Source organism: Microtus ochrogaster (genome assembly GCF_000317375.1).
Source record: "Microtus ochrogaster isolate Prairie Vole_2 chromosome 14 unlocalized genomic scaffold, MicOch1.0 chr14_random_3, whole genome shotgun sequence".
Lineage (NCBI taxonomy): Eukaryota > Metazoa > Chordata > Mammalia > Rodentia > Cricetidae > Microtus > Microtus ochrogaster.
In genome coordinates this window covers 1160277-1174589 of record NW_004949098.1, presented here as the reverse complement: position 1 = coordinate 1174589, position 14313 = coordinate 1160277, and the positions used below count along the sequence as shown (strand labels likewise).

The following is a 14313-nucleotide window of genomic DNA, read 5'->3' as shown; positions in this document are numbered from 1 at the left end:
GATTTTGTTAACTTTTTCCTCACTTGCAGCAAATATTTGTTTCTCCAATGCTCACCCCCACCAAGTTTAGGCATTTTAGAACTTTGTAATGTGTACTAATTTAATGGGGGAAATATTGCTTTCTTTTAATTACATTTTTATTGCTGGAGATGTACTTATCCTTTGCTGGCTCTGCATCATTAAACATTTGTTTAGTTGAAGTTTTTTAGAAAAAAAAAAAGCAACAGCAGCTGAGGCAAAGATGACATTGAAGCTAAGTACAGTGTATAAGTACAGTGTATTACAACTTACTGTGGAGGATTGACAGAAAATGGCCCCCAAAGGGAGTGGCACTATTAGGAGGTATGGCTTTGTGGGAGTAGGTACAGCCCTGTTGGAGAAAGTGTGTCTCTGTAGAGGCAGGCTTTGAGGTCTCATATACGCTCAAGATTTTGTGCAGTATCTCAGTTCACTTCCTGTTGCCTTTGGATCAAGATGTAAGGACTCTCAGCTCCAGCACCATGTCTGCCCGCATGCTGCCCTGCTTCCTGTCATGATGATAATGGACTAAACCTCTGAACTGTAAGCAAGCCAACCCAATTAAATGTTTTCCTTTATAAGAGGTGCCGTGGTCCAGGTGGGGATGGAAATCTGAGGAATCAGACTGGGGGACAGACAGAGGGGGGGAGTACTGAAAGTTAACTGGAAAGGGGGTGCATTTTAGGACAGGCAGAAGCCTGATATAAGGAAAGCTCTCATGAATCTACAAAGATGACCCCAGACAACACTCTAGCAATAGTGGATACGTAGCCTGAACTGGTCATCCCTGTGATCAGATTGGTGACTGTCCCAACTGTCATCAGAGAGCCTTCATCCAACAACTGATGGAAGCAGATGCAGAGACCCACAGACAAACACTATGCCAAGCTCAGGGAATCCTGCAGAGGAGAGGGAGGAAGGATTATAAGAGCCAGAGGGGTCAGGGACAATACAAGAAAACCCACAGAAACAACTAATCTGGTTCATAGAAGCTCACAGAGTCTAAACCAACAACCAGGGAGCCTGCAAGGAACTGGCCTAGGCCCTCTACATATATCTGACAGTTGTGTAGTTTGGTCTACTTGTGTGACTCCTAACAATAGGAGCAGGGGCTGTCCCTACTTTGGCTGGCTCTTGAGAACCTGTTCCTCATACTGGATTGCCATGTCAACCTTAATACAAAGGGAGGTTCTTAGTCTTACTACAACTTAATAATGTCATGCATCCAAACTGCCTAGGCTCCCCCAAAGCCAGCACGTGCAGTAGGATCAAAAACGCATTGCCATTGTTCTTGAGTTCTCAGTAGTCCTCATTGTCCGCTATGTTCAGCTAGTCCGGTTTTACCCCATGCTTTTTCAGACCCAGGCCAGCTGGCCTTGGTGAGTTCCCGATAGGACATCCCCATTGTCTCTCACCTTACTAGACCTGGATAGAGGTGGGCAGTCCTTGGGCTTCCCACAGGTCAGGGAACCCTGATTGCTCTTCGAGCTGATGAGGGAGGGGAACTTGATCGGGGCAGGGGGAGGAAAATGGGAGGCGGTGGCGGGGAGGAGGCAGAAATCCTTAATAAATAAATAAATTAAAAAAAAATAATGTCATGCATTGTTGATACCCATGGGAGACCTACCCTTTTCTGAACAGAAATAGAGGAGGAATGGATTGAGGAGGGGGGAGGGAATGGGAGGAGAGGAGGGAGGAAAAACTTTGGTCAGGTTATAAAATAAATAAATTAAACAAAAATAAAAATTTAAAAAAAGAGTTGCCATGATTATGGTGTCTCTCTGCAGCAATAGAAACCCTAAGGTGCTTACCTTTCCTGTTGCTATGGAAAACCATGCTGACTAGTGTAGAGGAAGGGTTTCTTTTGACTATGGTTCAAGGGTGTAGTCTATCATGGTGGGAAAATCCCAATGGCAAGAGCTTGAGGAACCTGATTGTACCACTTTTACAGCCCAGAAGCAGAGAACAGTGAAAGCCAAAGCTCAGCTCACTTTCTCCTTTCTATTCAGTCTGATGCCCAGCCCAGGGAATGGTTAAAGGGAGTTTTCCACATTGGTTAACTCAGTCATGCTACTCCCCATGGAATCAGAGGCTGAGTGCTCAGCTCTGTCGGGGGGGGGGCACCTATAGCCATCTCTCCTCCTGACCAAAGCTGAGGACATCACAGAAAGGGGGGGGCAGAAAGGATGTGAGAACAGCAGGATGGGGAGAACTGCTAAGAAATGTTGTTTCTGGATGTGGCATGGCTATCACACACTCACAAACTCACCCCTGCTGTGGATCGAGCTAGCCAAAATTCCAGCGCAGATGGGATAGATGATCGTCAGACCCCATGTGTTACTAAGAAGCTATTGGCAGCTGATGGCTTCATTCTTTTTTGAGGGTGTGGCCCCTCAGAGGATTACCATGGCAGATGACCCAACCCTATGTACATATAGGCAGGAAAGGCTGAGCTTAGTGGGTCTATTAAAAGGCATGAAGTTAGAAACATTGGGGGATATGAGGAAAGTTGGAGGAGGGATTAGGTAGGTAGATATGATCACATTTCATTGTATTCGTGTATGAAATTATCAAGAATAACATTTTTAAGATAATCCCCCACAGACATCAGGAGTTGGAGTTTCTCTATTCATTAACCAATGAAAGTAACACATGAACAGAAGAACCTCCTATACCAGACATCCTCAGAGGGAACCATAATCCAGAAAATTCCCCACAGGAGGCTTGCCTCTTAGGGGACTCAAGATCTCAAGTAGACAACTGATATTAACCACCCCAACAGCATGCAGTTAACTCAGAAGACTGCTCAGCCCATAACTGGGAGTGAATGCCATTTTCCCTGTCCTCAGTGGTCTCCCCACACGTGAGACCATTTTTCTCCTCCACGCCCATATTGCTTGTACTGTGCCTGTGTACTAAGCAGAGTGGAAACAGCTAGGTCCCTTGGCCTTTGCCTCACAGAGTAAGGGGATCATGTTAGTATGGGCTGGTGTGCTTGAAACTAGTCTGAAGACCCCAAATGTTGAATGACAGGACTAACCTCTTCCCTCTCTTCACCTCAGCTAAAATATAATGATAACAAGCCTGATGCGCTGCATCTCTGGGACCACAAAGTTTATGTACATTAGCAAGATCCATCTCCACATGCCATAGAGTCAGTGTTATTGTTCTTAGTATGAGAATAACAGGGCATCATTTAAGTAATTTGCCTGTAGCCCACTGATGGAACACAACACCACTGACAGCCAGCTCCAAATCCCAGAGTCGTAAGTCTTTCTGCTGTCCCCTTTATTCCTCACAGTGCCATTTCTCTTCAGGTTCCCATAGTCTGGGTGGGTCTGACCTCCCTGGGCACATTGCCAGGAAGCTAGTTCATGAAGTGGCATTTTCAGAAGCAGCAAATTTTCATAGGATCGTCATAAGAAGATTCCAAAGGGTAAACTGTCCTCGTGGCTTTAGATGTATCCAGAGTCAACTGTGCAGGCAAGCCTAATCGTGGTATTTAGAGAGACCTCAGCAAGTATGTCCAGCTGCAATTAATCTTGGCACCTTCAGTCTTGAGTGCATAAAAATCCCCTTGGTAATACATTTCGGTAGAGGATAAAGGCTTTTTTTAACAATAGAGAAGTCACTGTGAAAAATAATATACTTACAACAAGCAACTTAGAGACCCATGTCCTGCCCTCAGGCCAGGCTTACTTGGGTACTGGAGGCAGAGAGAGGTAAATTGGGGCTTCTTCATTGTCTGTGGAGCACACTGAAGTGCATCCTGGAGCCAGGTTGTACCAGAACATCACCAAAAGGTGATGCAAAGAGTTTTTGAGTTAGGGAAGAAGGGGTGAAGTCAGAGCTCAAGAAAAGGGTCCAGGGGTACCAGGTTAATAGTTTTCAAATCCTGTAATCGCAGTAGAATGAAGGGCTTTCCCTAGCCTAGGTTCCTTGCTCATCCTCAGCAGGTTTGACTAGTAAGTCACCACTAAGCCCAGGGACTGCCTTTTGTCAGCACGTGAGTAACTACTGTGCGGGTGACCCGTGGGACAGCTAGACTGGCTGAACTGAAACAGAAAATGATTTAGAAAGTCCTCAGGGATGGGTTTCAAAGCAAAAGGAGGATTGTAACCAGAAAAAAAAGGATGTATTTCCCAATACACAGGTTTGTCTCTCTGAGTGAAAGTAAAAACCTAAAAGCCTGGGCGTGTGAATTTGGTTAGGAGCAAGGTTTCAGGTTCAACCCCACAAGAGAGAGGGGTACATTGGGAGATGGGGTTACAACTCAGTCTTCTATCCCATATGGCTGAATTCTCAATGTTTTCTTCTGACATTTCAATATTATCTAATACAAAGGACTTCCATGGATAAAACCGGACTCTCTGAATATGGCAGACAATGAGGGCTGCTGAGAAGCCAAGGACAATGGCACTGGGTCTTGATCCTACTTCATGTTCTGGCTTTGTGGGGAGCCTAGCCAGGTTGGATGTTCACCTTCCTAGACCAGGATGGAGCGGGGAGGACTTTGGACTTTCCACAGGGCAGGGAACCCTGACTGCTCTACAGACTGGAGAGGGAGGGGGAGAGGAGTAGGGGGGAGGGGGAGAGGAGGGGAAGGAGGGGGAGGGAAATGGGAGGCTGGGAGGAGGAGGAAATTTTTTTTCAATAAAAAAAATAATAAAAAAAACAAAGGACTTCCATATCATCCGCCTGTCCCATCCCATTTTAGTCTTCTTACTGAAAAATCAAAATGGATTTGTAATCTCCACTTTCCAGATTCCCAAACAGACATGATAGCCATGAAACTATGTCTAATCTTTAAACTATGTCCAACTCTGTAGTGGCATTTCATTTGTATTTTAATAAATAAAGTGTGCCTGAGGATCAGAAAAGTAAAACAGCCACACTGGCCAGCCTTACAGACCAGGCAGCAATGACACACACACTTTAATCCCAGTAACAATTCTCAGTGCCTTTCATAGGAAGGTGTGTTGCTTATTTTTGTTGCTGTAATAAAACACCATGACCAAGAACAACTTCTAGGAGGAAGTTTATTTAGGCTTAAAGCTCCAAAGGGAATGTCCATAACGGTGGGGGCAGCAGGGCAGCAGGCAGCTGAAAGAGCCTATCCTCAACCACAAACATGGAGCAAAAACAGTGAACTGAAAGAAGGGCAAGGTTGTAAACTCTGCAAACCCAAACCCACACCTCCCCCAGCAAGGTGTGCCTCGTCCAGCAAGGCTCCAGCTCCTCAAGGCTGCATAGCCTCAGACAGCATCATCAACCTGCAAACCCGTGTTTGAGTGTGTGAGCCTAGGAGATATCCTTTATTAAAACCACCACAGGGGCTTCATTTTGTACCATTCTAACCCTCCGTCCAGTTTTATGACCGCCTCAGTTATTTATAGCTTTCTACCTACACTAAACTTAGATTGTGTCCAAACAGGAGAGAGGTCTATCATATATCATAGCAATGTTGCTTGTGTGGCCAGTGAAAAAGATAAAGAAAAAAACAAGACAAACACAGTGGAGGTGGAGGACACTTCCTTTCTGCAAATACATTTTTAAAAAGACTGTAAACTTCAACAGGCCCCAGTTTCAACCCTCTTCAGATAATGTTGCTGAGTCCCCTCATGACAAGAGTAACACCAGAGGGGCACTTCAGAAGGTGGCTCCACGATGACACTGGGGACAATTGCAGCAGGTCCTGACACTCACCCTTCCAACACTAACCAAATCTCTAGACATGTTCCCCCAAGGTCACGGCTTGTTGACCAGAAGAAGGGCATTGTGACCAGAAATATGAATCGTCCATTTAGTCGGAGGACACCTGGCCTTCACCTTTTCAGTCTTAGGCCCACAGTGCAACAGGTGTGTGCTGAGCATCAGGCTGGGAAAGGTGTGAAAAGAGCCCAGGTCTCCACAGAAAACAGCTTCGGGGCTAATGGGTATGGTGGCCTGATAGTCCAGTGAGTAAGAATATAACTAAAATCTGAGATAGGGAGTGTTAAAAAAGAAATGGCCATTTATTTGAGCTTGGAGGAAAAAAAAACTGGACATTGGATTTGAGGCCACCTAAGTCACCTCTGAGAAGGTGAGAACAAGGGAAAGTGTGGGCATCAGTGAGAAGAGGTAAACAAGACCCCGAGCATAAAGATGGGAAGCTGGGTCACCAGGACAATGGTGTATGTGACCAGGACGATGGCATATTTGAGCTACTGGAAAATAACTAAACAACCAAACAAGATCAACGTCTGTGTGGAAGAGGGTGGGGAGTAGGAGGAGTGAGATTGAAAGAGAGAGAGGGAAAATGCGTTGGAGACCCTGATAAGCTCGGAAGACAATCTGGGCCTTTACTCTTGGAGCAAAGGATGTCTCCGAAAGACTCGGGCATTGACAGCAGCAATCTAATTTTAGAAAAGGTCATACTGATGGCACAGAGACCAATTAGGAAGCAATCGTTGTGGTCTATATGGGGGAGACAGGATTAATGCTGACCTCTGAGAGGCTAGGGCATCTCTACCCAGATGGGATCAGCCTAGGAACTAAGGTGCAGACCAATTAACCATTATCAGAAGTCAATCTGAAAGAGGGACTCAAGTAAAGAGGGAGACAGAGGAGTTGTGAGCCAGTGAAAGCAAAGTTACTGAAAAGCAGGGAAGGGTCCATAAGATGGGTTGGTGGATACTGATGCTTGCTGTCAAGGCTAACCTGAGTTCAAGTCCTAGAACCAACGTGGTAAGCAAGAACTTGATACCTGCAAGTTGTCTTCTGATATACGTACATTCTTACATGCTGTGGCATGCATATGAGGATGCACATGTACATGCGAACACACACACACAATTTAAGTAATCAAAATCAGGAAAGACTCTGTACTCATTAGGTTTCTATTACTGTGATAAGACCATGACCAAAAGCAACTTGGGGAGGAAAGAGCTTATTTGACTTATACCTCCTGATCACAGCCCATCGCTGAGGGAAGCCAAGGTAAGAACTCAATTAAGGCTGAAACGTTGGCTTGCTATAGCTTTCTCAACCTGCTTTCTTCTTTTTAATTAAAAGTTTTTTCATTTTACACACCAACCCCAATTCCCCATCTCTCCCCCTCTCCCACCTACCCACATCCCCCATTATACCCAGTCCACTCTTTAGAGGGGGCAGGCCTCCCTTGGAGCATCAACAAAGTCTGGTATACCATGTTGAACAGGATCAGGCCCTCTCCCCACCTCACCCCTGTATCAAGACTGAGCAAGGACTCCCACCATACGGAATGAGCTCCAAAGAGCCAGTTCATGCACCTCGGATAAGTCCTGGTCTCACTGCCAGGGGCCCACAGACAGATCAAGCCACACAACTGTCACCCACATTCAGAGGGCCTAGTTGGGTGCCATGCAGACTCCCCAGCTGTCAGTCCAGAGCCCCTGAGCTCCCATTGGCAGGAATCATCAGCCTGCTTTCTTATATAACCAAGGCCCACGTGACCAGGGGTGGTGTCTCCCACAATGGACTGGACCCTTGATATAAATCATATTAATATCACATTAATCATATTAATCATCAATCAAGGAAATGCTCCACATATGCCCATGAATCAATCTGATGGTGGTAATCCCTTAACTGTGTTTTCCTCTTTCCAAACCATTCTCACCTGTGTCAAATCACCCCAAAAATAAAGAAATAAATACTAACCAGCACAGATTCCCATAATCAGTTATGGTCCCCAGGGACTTTTCCTAGAACTTCTAACAAGAACTGGGCAAAGATCAGTGTAATTTCTATTGAGATTAGTTTATTCTCTGGGAATATTACCAGCTAGTGGAGAACGTACACCCGTGTGTGTCCCCTTACCCAGCTGGGGAGATGACCATGGTCAGTGGAATGGTCAAGTGGCCCTGTTCATTGTTTCTTAAGCTTGGCCTGGTTTGCCAGCCATTGGTCTTGGCGAGATCAGCTAACACCAAGTGCAGCTGGCTCCACTATCTGGTAACTGAGCCAAGCTCTTTCTTTTCCCACTTACAGGAATAGCCTATATTTTACTATGTACCTTGTCTTTACTGCCTGTGTAGTAGGAGCTAAGCCCTACCACAGCTACCAGGATGTATCCGTAGTATTCCTTGGTGGCCTCATCTTTAGCTCCCTATTCACGTAGGCAATCTGAAGCAGTCTCCTTCCTGGCAGAAGTGAGGGCATTTCAGAAGTCGTCCCTCTCTACTTACAATTATCTACTATAATTAGTTACATACAGTACAAGAATACGGGAAAGGGTGACAGTGCCATATGTATGATCCTCCATGGGCGCCAGTAGGAACCTGCAGAGACCTGCTTGTTTTCCTCAGAGCCCAGGCCTTCCTCTGATCCAGCCATCCTAAGTATCTCCTCCCCTTCCACAGCAGCCATCCTCCTAATTTACCATCCTCAGTCCTCCAGGCTTTGGTGTTCTAGCCTTACCTAATTCCTTTTAACCATAGACCTATGTTCACTGCATCAGGATCTCAAACTAAATTAGTCAGGGCAGATGGGGAGAAAGTAGACGGACTTAAGAAGCAGTTTGCTTCAGCGTTCAGCCACTGGATTACACTGTCTGTGATGGGGAGAGGGAGATTTCAGAAGGAAATTTAAAATTTCCTGTGTAGGTAGTTGAATGATGGAGACATTCTTGGGAACAAATCTTGATCTCAAGTGTGTTGGGTGTAAGATAACAATGAAGACATCAGAGGAAACGCCAAGGAAGATGTTGAGCACACTGGCCTGAAGTTAGTGAACAGTCTGGCTGTGAACAGCGATCTACAAGCCAATTATAGATGACAGATGATGCTCTGAGCATGAGTAAGCAAAGTTACCAGCAAATCCCAATAGCTGTCCAGAAGAATCAGATTGTGTCGTACAAGCCAATGAAAGGGTGAAGAGCTCGGGCTGTGAGGACCAACAACTAGGGCCAGAAGGGAAACAGGAGTTCCCAGGAGGCCTGGTGACAGAAAGGTCAGTGCTAGACTTAACGAGGGCTGTGAGAATGGAATCTGGAGACAGAAGCAGATCACAGAGAGTGGAAGAAAGAATGCCTAATAAAGAAATACAGCCCCGGGGCTGAAGAGACAGCTCAGTGGTTAAGAGCACTAGCTGCTCTTGCAGAGGAAATGGGTTCAATTCAAGCATCCACATGACAACTCAGACATCTGTAATTCTGGTTCCAGAGGACCTAATATCCTTTTCTAGCCTCTACAGTCACTCACTGAATGCATGTGGTGTGAAACACATGCATAAAATAAAAACAAATATATGTAAACAGAAAGAAAGAAACACAGACCCAAACCTACAGAACTCCTAATTAGGAGAGAATGAAGAATATGGTGTCTAAGAGCTGAAGAGATGGCTCAGTGTTTGAGTGTGTTGTTCTTTTTCTTTTCAGCCTGAGTCTTGGGCTTTATTGTTTTTTAAAACAGTAAGATAACAGGACTTAGGGGTCGACAATAAAACTGGAATAAACATTTTGTAAAAAGAAGTTTGGAGCAGGAAGAGGAAGCTACACAATTCCCTTTTATCTCTACCTTCCCATATACATCACTCAGGAACTATCCAAAAGCCTGGGTAAAGCCAGCTAATGGGTCTTTTTGAAACTTGATTCCAGATGTTCTGGCTTCCACAGCCGGTACTTCTGTCCCTAAATTTTATGGTAAAATGGGGCATTGTGCAAAAGTATCCAGAGTTCAGATTGGTTTCTGCGGCACAGATTCTTAGACGCATCCCAAAGGAAGGAGAATTAAAGTGGCTCGTGTTTTTGGAAATGTTCGTGTTTTCCTCGTTGTATAAAGCCTTTCTGTAAATGCATCTGACTCTTCGGGTATTTTGTTTGTTCATTAGAATCCAATCTCCATGAGCGTAGGAGTCTTTGCCTTGGTTTGGTTTGTTTTAGACAATGTGAGACAAGATTTCACTGTGTTGCCCAGACTAGCCTCCAACTCATGAGACTCCTACCTCAGCCTTCCAAGTGCTAGGTTACAGCCATGACCAAACTCATCTGGAATCTCTGTTGCTTGCAGTATGGTCAGCTGTCACCAAATACTGAATAAGCAGATGAAGTGAAAGTTTGGGGATCAACTGCATGTGTCCAGGTTAGGGGTCCTTTTGTAAAGACAAGGAGGATGACATCACCTCTCAGAGCTGGGAACTTCACTGCTACTACTTTTAGGGATGTCTTGCATTTTTCCAAAAATATATTTAATTTTCAAAACAAAAATCAGGTAAGCTTTCCACAGTTCAACTTTCTGGAAATAAGCCAGAATTTGGCTTTTAGCTTATCAGTAAGTTGAACAGCAGTAATTTCATGCAGACATTATTCCTCTCTGCAGGAGACAGAAAACATTCTCCTTGGTTGTACACACTTAATTCTCTAAATCTGTTCTGTATTTCTGCCATCGTTTTATTCCATTCCAGAGGTCTGGCATGCAGGAGAATTCATCTCTAAAACTCCAAGTTTCCAAACTGAGATGTGCGGTTGTTGGGCTTAGGTTGGGGTTTATAACCAATTCGATCATTAATCATTTGTTCCCGGCTTTTGGGGTCACTGCTAAGCCTAGCAGCCCCTTCTCCATCACTGGTTCCTACACCTTCCACATCTTCCTTCTGCTTCTTACGTGTCTCCAAGTCCTTCTGAATGCTCTCAAACTCTTCAATGTCATCGAGCTTGAGCTCCAGGCGTATTGGTTTCCGTCGCAGCATATTGGAGTCAACACTGGCAGTCACACCCAGTGAGCTATGGGCTACCAGAAATGGCAAGAAAGGCAAAAACTTTGGGTGGCAAATCCCAGCTACAAACCAATGAATTCAATTCACAGGATTATCCACAGGCTCTAGCCAGGTTCCAAATGGGTGAATCAGATGCTTCCTGTGCTGAGCTATGGATGTTTAAAGTCACTGTCACAACCTCTTTCAGGCCTCTGCAGTTTCCCAGAACCTCAACTCCCACCATGACGCCATTGCTGCGCGGCCCGAACTCGAGTGTGTTGTTCTTGCAAAGGACACAAGTTCAGTTCCCAGCACCTATGTCAGGAAGCTCTCAGTGGCAGGTAACTCCAGCTCCAGAGGAAATCAGGTGCCCTCTCCTGGCCTCCGTGGGCACTGCAGTCATGTGCCTAAATATTGATATTAAATTTTGGCTTCTAGGAGTTTGAGGATTCCTGAAGAAAGGATCTCACCCTTTAGGTCTGAAGATTTGGAAGAGTACCAGGGAATCCAACAGCCTCACACTGCTCTGTTGGGGGAAGCAGTTTAAATACCCTGTGGGAGTGGTCTTGAGCATCTCTGAGGAGGGATCACCATGGCAGGCTTTCTCAGCGGTGGAGTCTGGACTGAGGAAACTCCCAGGGGAAGGAGGCTTGGGATGGAACTTTTCACCCAAACATTCTAGACTTTTGGGATATATTGATGTCAGGGACTGAGGTGAAGCCTTAACCCAGAGTATAGGGGTGCCAGGGGCTGGAATGATGCTTCCAACCAAACATCCCAGGCTCTTTGGGTATAGGGACACCAGTTCAAGTCTGGCTACTTCTTGCAGGCATGGAGTGACATAACAGAAGGGAGAGTTGGTAGTTGGTGGGCTCATGCTCAGTAGAAGGTGTGGCTGGAGAGGCACCTAGTTTACTGCCATCCTGGAGACCTCAGGTGTCTATTCCTTGAGACATAAGAAGGCAGATGGCTAGGAGAAAACATAGATTGTTATTACTGGCCATATGAATGAGGCTAGCCATGGGAAGGGTCATTAACTGCAAGAAAGAACAGGAGAGAGAAGTGCCCTGGTTATACAGGAAAGACAAGAGAGCAGATGTGCCCTTTAAAACCAGATTTCGGTTGTTGGGTAGGTGTTCATTGGTACCAGGAGAGGTGGTACCAATGGTGAAGTTCCAGGAGCTGGTGCAAGTCATGGCGTCATCTAGAAGGCCCTCTGTAAGTTGGTCTTGGCCCAGATAGCAGAAGTGACCTGTAAAATAGGCTTGAAATTTGGTGGGGTCAAAATCTGGAGTCTGTTAGTTTTTACCAGACCAGATTTTTGATAGAGCAGCAAAACTTTTTCCAGGAACCTGTAGGTATCTGTAAGACAACTGGAACAGATTTACATCTTGGTGTGATAGCAAAAGGTGATGGCTTTAGTTAAGGCATGAACATTTTAGAAGACAATTAAAGGAAATTGGAAACTCTGAATCTGGACTTAGCCAGTCTTAGCCTGGCACAGATCAGGCGCTGAGGAGAATGGTGTTTTCCCAACATGTAGCCCTGGGCTGGTGAGAAAAAAACAGCCCCCTCGGTGGGACTTCCAGATGAAAAGTTTTTGTGTTCCAATAAACCTCTCCATCGACACAATAATCCAAATCAGACCAAATCAAACCAAATTTTAAAAAGGCCAGGTTTAATGGATACTACAGGAAACCACATATTTGTGCTCTGGGGGGGCAGTTTAAATACCCTGTGGGAGTGGTCTTGAGCATCTCTGAGGAGGGGTCACCATGGCAGGCTTTCTCGGGGGTGGAGTCTGGACTGAGGAAACTCCCAGGGGAGGAGGCTTGGGATGGAACTTTTTGCCCTAACATTCCAGACTTTTTGGCTATATGAATGCCAGGGGCTGAGGTGAAACCTTAACTCGAACAGTAACCCAGATCCAGAAAGACAAATAAATATCTACTCACTCAGAAGTGAGTTTTAGACATACAGCAAAGAAAAAACAGCCTACAGTCCATGACCCCGGAGAAACTAGACAACAAAGAGGACCCTAAAAGAGACATATGTGGATCTAAATAGGAAGCAGAAAAAGACAACATCTCCCAAGTAAATTGTGATTGTGGGGGTCACAGGAGATGGTAGAAGGGCAGAGGGGAGGAAGGGAAGAGAAAATGTATAGCTCAATTAAAAACAATAAATAAATCTTTTTTAGAAAGCAAAAAAAAATCAGCATCCAGACTTCCCACGTCCCCTTCAGGGTCTAGCCTGTTAAGAATAGCTTCCCCCTCCCCATCACAGAAACTTCTCTTCACAACAGACAGAGCTCACCAAAGAAAACCATAATCAATAAATATTTAGAGTAGTGGAGCCCAGTCCCAATGGATACATCTACACAGCACTCCCATACCAGAAACATTTTCTAAAAGGGAGCAGAAAAATTGTAAGAGCCAGAGGATCAGGAATTTTGCTGTGAGATTAGTTCCCTAGTAACAACAGAAGCTTTACCAAAAAGTCTCACCAACATGATCACAAACATGAGCTAAACAAGGAAGACACAAATAAACATGTTAAACTGGACAGGGAAAATCCCATGAGGCCCCAATACAGCACAAAGAACTACAGGTAACTGAGTAAATCTGAGAGCAAAAGAGGTGGTCCCCCTGCAATGGTCTGTCAAGCCCTCCTTGTCTGAGACAAGCCCCTCCCATTCCTTCCCCTGTCCACCACCAAGGAGGCAGGCAGATCTTTTCTTCTGTTTCCAGTCTGAGACCTGCCTTTCCATCTCTCGAAGAAGCAGCTTCTGTCTCTCTCTCTTCTCCCCTTCTCCCTCTGTTTCCCCTCTCTCTCTCTCTCTCTCTCTCTCTCTCTCTCTCTCTCTCTCTCTTTCTCCTCTCCCCTCTTCTCCCCTTCTCCCCTTCCCCCTCCATAAGCCACTAAATAAATATCCACTTTCTCTGCATGGCATGCCTATCCATGTCTCTGTCTCTCACCTGCCACATGGCTCCCTTCCCTGGGACCAGCTGCCTTCGGAGACCTGCAGTATGATCTTGTGGTGTGTCTATCCATCTCAGTCTCTCACCCACCACACAGCTCCCTGCCTGGGACTCGGTGCCCCTCATGGCCGGTAGGCCACTCAGGGGTGAAACCCAACTGCCTTTGTGGCCTGCCATGGTCTCAGGACCCACTGCCCACCATAACACCCCCCCCAAGGAAGAGCGCACCAATTGGTTGCCCAGTGTCACATAGCCAGTCCTGAAAACATACATACAAGTGACATTATACAAACTCAACAGATTATATTTAAGAATATATGTGTGTGTATGTATGTGTAAATACCTATGTGAATTAATTAATAATAGATTTTTAATAAAGAGGCCACAAATTTGGAGGAGAGTGGGAAGGGGTTTGGAGGGAAGGAAGGGAAGGGGGAAATGTTGTAATTAAAATACAGCCTCAAAAATTTAAAATTAAATTAAATCTTAAAATGAAAAGAATAGGCAGTCGCGGCGGAGAGGCGCGCAGTCGCGGCGGAGAGGCGCGCAGTCGCGGCGGAGAGGCGCGCAGTCGCGGCGGAGAGAGGCACAGTGCTGCAAT

At 45.6% G+C, this 14313-nt stretch overlaps 1 pseudogene; it reads right to left on the bottom strand.

Moving 5' to 3' along the window:
- Positions 1–10462: 10462 nt before the first annotated feature.
- On the bottom strand, positions 10463–10725 carry LOC101984038 (annotated as a pseudogene).
- Positions 10726–14313: the final 3588 nt, after the last annotated feature.